This window comes from Cynocephalus volans, chromosome 8 (genome assembly GCF_027409185.1).
Source record: "Cynocephalus volans isolate mCynVol1 chromosome 8, mCynVol1.pri, whole genome shotgun sequence".
NCBI lineage: Eukaryota > Metazoa > Chordata > Mammalia > Dermoptera > Cynocephalidae > Cynocephalus > Cynocephalus volans.
Window position 1 is genome coordinate 20,703,656 of NC_084467.1, and position 10,560 is coordinate 20,714,215.

Below are 10,560 nucleotides of genomic sequence, written 5' to 3' on the forward strand. Positions count from 1 at the left end.
GAGACCAGGAGGCTTCCAGTGGTAGCTTGGTCATTGCCGGGCTGCGTGCAGATGTCAGGGGGAGTGTAGCAAAAGCCCTCACCTCCCACCACCCCAGCTCAGGAACCCAGGGCACTTCCTGCGGTGGCTCAGTGGTCATCACTGGGTTGGTTATTCATGTCGGTGGGGGGGTCATGACGGAGGCCTGAGGCCTCCCACATCCTGGGCTCAGGAGAGCCCAGGACACTTCCTACAGTGGTTTGGTGGTCTTCATTGGGCTGGTTGCGTTCGTTGGGTGGATGTGGCTGAGGCCCGAGGACCCCACCCTCAGGACTGGTTGTGGGTGTCAGGGGGCATTGCTGAGGCCCCTGTCCCAACCCCCTTTCTGGCTTGGTAGCCCAGGGGACTTCAGGTCCTTCTAGCTGTTACAGGTGTTCTTTGGTGAAATAAGACCTTTACTAGTTAATGTGAAACTTTGTCTCTGGTTGTGGGTACTTTGTTTTTTCTTTCAGTTCTGTGTTGGATTATTTGCTGTTCCCACCACTCAAACTCTGCGCTTGAACTAATTTGTTGTCCTTTGCTTACTTCTAAAATGGTGAACTTCCTGTGGGGACCAGTATTTGAGCTCTGTGTTTGAACTAAATTGCTGCTTTGCTGCTGATTCCTTGGGGAAGTCTTCTTGTGCAGCTCAGGTTTTAATGGTTGACTTCACAGGAACTTTCAGTTCTAGTGAAATCCGGTGCACCTGCGTTGTGTAGAAACACTGGTCTGGGCCTGAGTCTTTTCATCAAACTTTTCCCCCTGCAGTTCTATATTTCTGACCAGTCTCCTCTGAGTGGTCCTATGCTGATTGGGGAGCAGATCAGCTGTCCTTGCTGTGCCCCAGTGTTCCCCTGGTGGGCCCATCTCCCCCACCGCCCATGCTCCAAATACTTCCCATGGGACGGGCTGTGCTCCAGTCCCTTGTGATGCTATGCTCTGGTCCCTTTTGATGACTCACTGGCCTCTGAGTGGTTCCTTTTTTTCAGTTGTTGTGGCTCCTCAGTCCTATGTGGGTCCACGGGAACCCTATTAGTGGTCATGCTGTCCTGGGGGCCACCAAGGCCCTCTTCTCCCCTGCCACCTCCAAGCAACTCCATCCAAGGGGCACAGCTGTGGGTTTTACCAGCTCCTGATCTGTGTGCTCAGCAGCTCCAGCCTGGATGTGGCTGGGGCTTGAAACGGTCAGAGCGGTTTTCTCTTTCTCTCGTCACTGCTTCTCCCACCTTCATGCTCTCCATAGGTCTCTCTTCCTCTTCCCCTGAGCTCTAGCGGCCCCAGCTTGGCTGTCGTTGCTTTTATATAGTTGTAAATTAGTTGATTTCTCATCATTATCTCTCAACCCTTCCAGCAGTGATGGTCTGGGAGTTTATGACTTCTGACCTCAGGTACCCACTTCCTATGCCCAGTTTCAGTGACCAAAGCCCTTTCTCAGGAGGACCCAGACTGCACTTTTTATTTTCCGTTTGGCTTTCTAACCTACCACATTCAGGGGAGGGCAGATTCCTTGGGGCATGCTTTACACACTAATTGGAAACTAAAGAGTGCTACCAATTACTGAGTGCCTTCCAAGCTACAGATGCCAACATCACGAGGTTGAAGTGACTTGCTCAAGACTATACAGGTAGGAAGCAGTAGAAGTGGATCCAGACCCAGAACTGTCTGCTCCCAAAGTTCATGCTCTTTCTAAAAACTCCCACTCAAGTAAAATAGGCAGGCAAACACAAGCCAAACATGCAAGTGGTACAGGCCCACTGCCAAGGAAGGGGTTTGGGCGGAAAGTGTGACTGGAGGTTGGAGGCGGGAGAACTCCCTTATTGCTGAGCTGCTCCCAGAAAGCTTTCTGAGGCTTGAGGTATATGAAGATGTGAAAGTTGGAGGTCATGCTGGGGCCAAGTGTTTTCTTGGGTTGGAGCAATGGTCAGGGGTAGTAGCAAACTGCCACCTTGCTCATGCAGGACAGCGAGGACCAACAGCGTGGGAGGCAGGATCTCTGGCCTCATGAGCCCTGCTATGGTCTGTCCCCTGCCTCCCAACTCAGCAAGACTGGACAGCATGAGTTGCATTAATTCAGGCAGCAGGATTTACCCCACACCTCCTTCCCACCCAGGGCTTGACCTGACATTCTGCAGCAGGCAGCCACTCACAAACATCTAGTTTCTGGGAGAGAGTTTGGAGCCCTCTAACCTAGCAGGCCAGTTGTTTGTTGGTTTTTTTTAAAGTAACATTTACTTGGGGGAAGTCAGAGCCTTCTTATAAGGGCATACATTTTCACTGGAGAAACTTGGAAAATAATAGTAGCATCATTTACTGAGGATGTGTTTTTGCACTGTGGGCTTGCATAACTTAAAGCCTCAGTGAGCTGTCATATACCAGCTGGCTGTTCTTGCTCAAGCTACTTCACTGATCCAAGTCTCAGTTTCATGTTTGTTTTTTGGCAGCTGGCCGGTGCCAGGATCCAAACCCAGGACCTTGGTGTTATAAGGCTGCACTCTAACCAACTGAGCTAACCAGCCAGCCTCAAGTCTCAGTTTCCATAGCTGTAAAATAAGGATGGGAATAAAATATATCTCATAGGATTATTGTATAAACTTCCCATAAATTATCACACTGTTTTTAAAAAGGTGTTTTTCACAAACAAAATTATGAAAATAAGACAAGAGTCTAAGCTCACCTAATACTTATTTTTCTGACCTATATTTCTTTATCCTCCATTTTAGAGGATCTAGAAATCTTTCTGCAGTTTCAGGCTCACATAAGACTTGGTGTTGGGAGGACACTGGAGGCCAATCTGTCTAATTCCAAACTCACCCAGGATTCCCTCTGGACTTCTAGGATAAGATCACCTGGCCTCTTCTTGATCCCATCACTGGTGAATATTCGCTGTCTGACAGCAGTGGAGAGGACCTGCCTGGTAGGAGGGAGGAGCTGAACAAGGGCCCTCTTTCTGGGCCTGTTTCCCATCTGTGGGATAATGCAGTAGACCCCAGCTCTGGGGTTAGAAGGCTCCACAAGTCTCTCTATTCCTGAGAGTGGACAAAGTCTACTTTGCTTTTAGATCATTTCTGGCAAGATCCTTATCAGTTATGACCCTTTGGTGATTCAAGAGATTATTGGGTCATAGCAGCTCAGGAGGGAAAGGTAAAGGATAAAAGAGAGAGGGATCCTCCAAGCCCATGGATTCCCTCAGAATAAAACTCTAGCTATCTGTCCCACCTTCCCCCTCTCCTCCACCCACATCACCACCACCTTAGATGAAACCCTCATCATCCCCAGCTTAGCAATGACATTTGGAGCCTTCATATTCTGAGTCCTGCCCTTCCTATGTTCCAGAAATTACCATGCTCTTTCCTAAATTTAGGCCTCTCCTTCCCATGGGAACATCCTCCCTTGCCTTCTCCACTTGGTAAAATCCCACTCAATCCTTTGAGCACCAGCTCAAATGTCCCCTCCTCCATGAAATCATCTCTGGTTCACTCACACTCCCCAAGCAAAATCACACTGTACACTCTACCCTTTAAAAGCCCTGTGATCATTACAGCACTTCTTATTCAGTTTTGTAATGATTACAGTACAGATCACCCCCTTGGACTATGAGATCCTCAGGAAGGGATCCTCACTCATTCATCTTGTCTGACATGCAGTAGTTGTCAATAAATTCACTGAGTGAATGAGTAAAGGGATAGATAGTTGGTGTGGGGAAAATAGGATAATTTAGTCAGGCTCCCTCGACATTTTTTGTAAACAAGTTGTGTGTGAGTGGAGTTAGTGCGCGTGTGCACCCATGTATCTTTTTAGTTATTGCTATTGTGTGTTCTTCAGTTTGTGAAGCAGGCTGGCCAGCAGAGCTCGCGTCCAAAAATAGAGCATGTTTACTCTGCTGGCAGCTGCTCAGTTTCAGTTTTTCTTTGGACTTTGCTGGTAGCAGTTGAGTTTCTGAGTTTCTCTGTGGACTGCTTAGCTCTTAGACATGTGTGTGCTGAATAAAGACTATTCCTACTTCAACCAAGGCTCCAAGGACCTTTTTGCCAGTTACCTAGCTCATAGACCTGTGTGTGAAGGCTTTGTGAACGGGCTTGAGAGGACTGTGAGCTCCAGACCCTAGCCTTAGCTCTACAGATGGATGGATGGACAGATGGAGATTTACCTCGGAGTGCTCTACAGTGCTACTGGATCACAGCTATTTCCCAGTGAGGATGAAGGATTCAGGGCAGATCACACTGTAATATGTGCTGCAACTCACTTCCCTCCACCCCGCTGTATTTATTCTGTTCTGTCACTGAATAAATACATATTGAGCACCTGCCCTATGCAGTACTGTGCTAGGCCCTGGGGACAGCCATCAGAGAACACTGTGAAACTGGGATGGGGTAGTGGTCTGAGGTGCTTTGCATATCGAAAGCCTTCTTGTTCTACAGTTGTCAACCCATTGCCTCCGAGTGGCCTTTCCTGACCACTTACCTAGAATATGCCCTCCCCTCATTTCTCTCTTCTCACATTACTCTCTTGCTGCTGCTGTTTTTATTCTGGCAGCTGGAGGGTAAGTGGATCTGGTGTTATCAGCACCGTGTTCTAACAAAGTGAACTAACCGGCCAGCCCTCGTATGACCCTCTCAACTTTCTCATAGCATGTACTGAAATGTGAAACTACCATTGTTTTTTTAGTCTTCCCCCACACAACACACAGCAGGCATTTAATAAATAGTACATATTTATATTATTACTTACATATTATATATATTTCTAAAATATATTTTGCTATAATATGTATTTTTTTATGATCTTTCACTTCACTAATTCTCTCTTCAGTTGTATCCAATCTGATGTTAAACCTATTCACTGAGTTCTTAATTTCTATTGTATTTTTCAGTTCTAGAATTTCCATTTGGTTCTTTTCTATAATTTCCAGTTCTCAATCTTGTATTATATGTCTTTGAATATATTAAGCATAGTTATTTGAAAGTCTTGATTTATAATTCCATTATCTGGATCTTCTGTGTAACTGTTTCTATTATCTGTTGCTTCTCTTCTCTTTTGTTTTTGTCATGCTTTTTTGGTCATGTTGCCTTCGGTTTCTGGGGGCTGGGCTGTTGCTTCTTGTTCACTCTTACTCCTCAAGTGTAACCCTTCATGGTCCCAACCCAAAGCCTAGAGGGGGGAGATTATCAGGGCCTGCTTTCATAGGGTGTCTTGAACTACAGTTTTTCTCCACCTAGCCCCATAAATTTGTAGAAAGCTCTGCTCAGTCAGTTTCTCAGCTGTCTCTTCTGGAAGTGGCAACTACTTTTAGGAGAAAAGCAGTTGCTAATGAAGGGCTTGCCACTCTCAGCTCCTGAATTATTTTCTGCATTGGTAATTTTTGTTTTGTTTTGTTTGTTTTTTTAGCAGCTGGCCAGTATGGGGATCCAAACCCTTGCCCTTGGTGTTATAACACCACACTCTAACCTACTGAGCTAACCAGCCAGCCCTCGCATTGGTAACTTTTCAAGACTGAGTTTGCCCAATAATGAACATTTACTGAAAGAATGCATGCAGGCGTGCAAGGCTTGGAGGTGGGAACAGATTCCTTACATTCACTTGTTCTTTTGGCAGTCCTTGACACTCTGTTCCACGTTCTGTGCTGTGCTGGCTTAGTGACAAGACCTAGTCCCAACTCTCAAGGGATCAGACCATATTTTTGGCAGACAATCTTTACAGCAGAGGTCAACAGAAGGGGCTCTGTACATTGAGGAATAACTCCCCCACTTTGAGGGAGTTTCTTAGGGGAATTGGAAAGTTTCCCCAGGGAAGGGGCTTCTGAGCTAAATCTTGAAGAATAAAAGAGTTTGGCAGGTAAAATAATTGGGGAAGGTCTTTCCTTGCAGAGGAAATACATGGGGTGTAAAAGCCGGTGACAACTGGGGAGATGCAAGTTGGGTGTGGCTGATGGCTAAGATGTGGTATGTATGGGCTGAGGAAGGGATGCCTGGAACCCAGGACATGAGGCTGGGGAGGAAGGCAGGGACCTGGAATGTCACACCAAGGAATTTGCTCTTGATTCCTGGGGAGAATTATAGTGGGTATGGACTGAGATTTCCCATCTTGCTAGTTAAGGTTTGTTTTGAATGAAATTTTATCAACTTAGCTGGTAACTACTGTCCCCAGCAACTGAGAGGTCTGGACAAAGAGCACCAGGAGGGGACTATCTGCATGGGTCCCTTTGGGGTTTTCCTGCCTTCAAGGGTTAGATTGTAGGCAGGCTTCAGTGACACAACCATAATGTGAAAGTTTAAGAGTTTTTAGTACTTACTAAAAAGTACTAAAGTACAAGGCATGCCTGGAGAAGGCCACATATGCCCAGAGGTCAGGGAGTGCAGGCAGAGAGAGGGGACCCTTGGACCCGCACCTTTATTGGGTCCAGCCCACCCAATATCTAGACAGTTTTCCCACAGGGAACTTTAATTGGCAGGTTTAAAGCAAGCAGCAGGCACAAGTTCCAGGTCACTTTAAGTTCTCAGGCAAATGTCTGGCCAGGTTTTTTGGTGTTTTTTTGGCAGCTGGCCAGTACTGGAGGTGGGGAGGGAATCCTAAACCATGACCTTGGTATTACAAGGCTGCACTCAGAGCAAATGAGCTAACCGGCCAGCCCCAAATGGCCAGTTTAAAGAAAGCTGTGGGAAAGCAGTGAGTCCAAGCTGTTAGGTGGGAGAGATGCCTCTAAGTCTTTATCTCTGGCCACAGTGGCAGCCATTCAGGTGGGGTAACTGTAGAGACTGTGCCAAGGGTGACTGGGCCCTGCTTTTGGTATGAAAAGTTAAACTTATGTTTTAAAATGGATGCTGAAGCAATATGAAATTATAAGTACTCACTACAAGGTTCAGAAGTCAGATTTGGGGAAGGTAGACAATGGGACATAGTACTCAGGAGATCTGGGTTCTAGCCCCAGCTCTGCCACTAACCTGCTCTTCTTTGGGCCCTCAGTTTTCTCATCTGTAAATGGGGATTTCTCAGGACACTTTTAGCTTTGTGACCAGGATTCTGTCCATCCAGATGTTGTCAAGACAGAAGGAAACTACTCAGAGGGGAGGAGAGGAAAAGGTTTGAAGCCTCTACTTCTTTTCTCAGGTACTGACAGATGGGCACGTCCCTCCATGCCCTAAGTCCTAATGACCCTCAAAAATTCTTCCAGCACCCTCAGGACTGCACCAGTAGCAGCAGCTCAGCCTCACAGCACGGCAAAGTCTCAGGATGTGAAAATGAAGTCCTGGGGTTTGTAAGAAAATGTTTACAAATATGAGTCTGGCAGTGAGGTATCCTCACATCTCCCCAGTGAGGAGAAAGTACAGCACAGCCAGCCCCAGGGCGTACTCACCCGGGTGCCTCCTCGTAAGAGGGGAGACGATTGCCCAATGTGACAGAGCCAGTTTTCACATTTTGAGTGCAGAATGATCAGTAGCAATCTTGGACTTGAATATGGGCCTTCTGTCTCCTGGGCCAATACCCTTCTGGCACCTGCTGCCTCCTGGCTCTCAGGAACCCCCCAAATCACCCATCCCCACAGGTACCCCCTAGGCAGCTGAGAACTTGAGTCAAGGGTGGGGAGAGACCTCTGGGTGAAGGAGCAGAGGGGTGGGAGTGCCGGGTGGTTAGCGGCTGCTCTCACTTCCCTGCCTACTCACCTGCCCCCTCCCTCTCCACTTTCTAGCTTTCTCTCACCAGTCTTGACTTTCAGTTCTTTTTTCTTGAGAGCTGGCCTCGACCAGGGGCTAGAGGCCCTTAAGGGCCTATTCGAATTTTTCCTAGGCTTGTAACACAAGGCCCAGAACAGTAGAAGGTGAATGAGAGGGGATTTTCCCTTTTCTATCTCGCATGTAAATGAGGCACAAAATAGACTAAGGAAGGGAGAGTGGGTGAGGCAAGAGCTGGGCTGCAGAGCCAACCCCTGGGTCCTAGTGTGCAACGGGAGCAGAGAGGGCAGGGGATCGATACTTAATCGGTGAATTCTAGGGCAGCCCCAGAGGTTACATACATGGCATGGCCTCAGACAGACCTGGATTCAAGTTCAGATGATATTGGCTCCACCATTTACATTCTTGGGCAAGTCACTTAAATATCTAAACCTCAGTTTCTTCATCAGTCAAATGGGGATAATTATAAAACCTACTACACAGCATCACGGAGAGACTAAAGTGGCAGGATGTATACGGAATGGAGCCCCATCCAAGCAGCTCTGCCATCTGTCTCATTGCCCACCCCAGCTGGGACTTTACAACCACTCCGCCACCCCAAATCCCCTTCCCCTTCCACTGCAGTTCAGCCACCTGCTTGTCCCTCCACTAGCTCCCCTCCCACCCATCCTAGCAACCCATCTGCTAGTTTCTTTACCCAAATCACAAAATGCTAGGTCTTAAGAGAAATCCATTTCAGTCTTCTCACTTGGAAAGTGGAACCTGAGGTCTAGAGAGAACAGCCTAGCTAAGAGCTAGGTTTCTTGATTCCTAATCCAGTTCCCCATCATTTTCAAAGAAACCTACTACTCCTTCCTAAATCTGAATATTTCCCAAGCCTTCATTCAGAACCTGTGGTGCCATCCACAACCTTATCTTGAAAACTAAATCTATCCCAGCCTTTTTCAGCTGCTATCTCCTACCCCAATCTTCTTTAAAAGAAAAAAAAAAAAAAATTGTTTTTTGGTAGCTGACCGGTAGGGGGATCCAAACCCACGACCTTGGTGTTATAAGGCTGGACTCTAACCAACTAAGCTAACTGACCAGCCAAGGGGGAAAAAATTGTTTTAAGTATAATATTTACTCTATGTTGGCTCTTTAAAATGGGTTACTATTGCATTTAATCCTCTGGCAGAAACTTTGTTAGACTCAGAGAGGTACAGTTTCTGGCCCAGGGTCTCAAAGTTGGTAAGTGATTCAGCCAGCATTCAGTCCCCAGGACGCATGACTCCAAGCCCAGAGCCCTATTCGCTGCCTGCAGTTGCCTCCTTGGTTTGCCTCCCTCCCGTGGCTGGAATCTGGCCTGCTTGCTATCTAGAAGTCACCGCTGCCGGGGCTTTAGAACCTAGGGCCTTGTATCATCAACCCGCAGGGCTGGAGAAAGGAAGCAGCGCCCCTCCCCTGCACGCAGTCCCTCCTTCCTCTCCCGTCCTCACCCCACCTCACCTGCCTCCGGCTTCAAAAGCAGCCGAGCCCGAAGAGGCCTGCAGACAGCCCCGCGCATCTCCAAAGCCGCTACCAGGAGAGCACCAAGATCCTCCCAAGATGAAGGGCTTCTCCTTCCTCCTGCTCACCGTCAGCCTCCTGGTTATGATGCAGGTAAGAGCAGATCCTCAGAGTCCCTGGCCCCCCTGGCAAGACTCCTCAAACTTGCTTGGCATGGGAGGGAGGGAATGCAGGCCACGGGGGACCCAGCCTTCTCCCGTGGGAACAGAGGAAGACAGGCTCCCACAGGGGAACCGGGGAATCTTCTAGGCCTTCTGGCTGGGGTCAGACTGCTTGAAGACTGCCCCTGAGCAGAAGCCTGTGTGCATGGCTGGGGAGCACTTACAGGACGTCAGGCACTCTGGGCTTGGTTATAGTCCTGAGTGAGGATGGCATCGACCCACAGGGAGCCTGGGGACATGGTCCTATTGGGAGGGGGCCAGGAAATGTCCAAGTGGAGCCTGCTCTGGTTCTGGAGGTGGTAGGGGCCACCCCCTGCCCCCTTGCCAGGGAGAAGCCTGGCTGGTTGGGTATGCAAAGAAGACAGAACTGCCCAAGTTCAGAAACAGCTGGAGTCGCATCAACTGCTACTCCAGGAGGCAGCTTTGGTAGCATCCCATGTACCCAGAAGGGACTAGTTCAGTATAAGAGACAGGAGCCATCAAGTTCTTGATCAAGAATAGCTTCATCACCCTTAAAAACAGCTTCATCTCCATCAAGAGCACTTTTAGCTGTAGTTTGATCAAGCGTTAAGGACAGCTTGATTCCCATCTGGCCATTTCCCCACCAGCCCATCCATGCCCCCCACACTTTGCCAAGTGACTTCTCAGTCAGCCCTATCTCATGTGACCTTCACAACCATGAAGAACTTCTCCCCACTCAGAAGGCGAGGAAACGGGGGCTCAGGGAGGCTAAGCCCCTTGCCGGGCTAGCAAGGTCGAGGGCTGGGGCTCGCCTGTCTCCCTCTATGCTGGAGGGGCTGATGGCCTGGGAGAGATGAAAGGAAGGTTCCGTGCAGGGTGGGCCAGGGAGGAAGCAGCACCCCTCCCCACCCCCCACAGGACCTTGTGGCCGAAGTAGTGGTCATGTGGGACGGAGGACTGCTTTATAGGGGTGGGCCAGTGTTTTTAAATATAACAAACACGAGATTCAAAAGCCCCCTGAGCTTCTGCCACTTCTCTTGCAGATACAAACTGGAGTCTTGGGCTCAGGAAACCAGACCGTCCACATGAGTGGGGCCCCAGCACTCAGCGCCACGGGCGGTGGCAGTTTCCTTTTCTTCTTGGCCAACATCCTCATCTACTTCTTCTGCCTCAGCTGAAGTGACCCGCCTCAGCACTAGCCCTGTGTC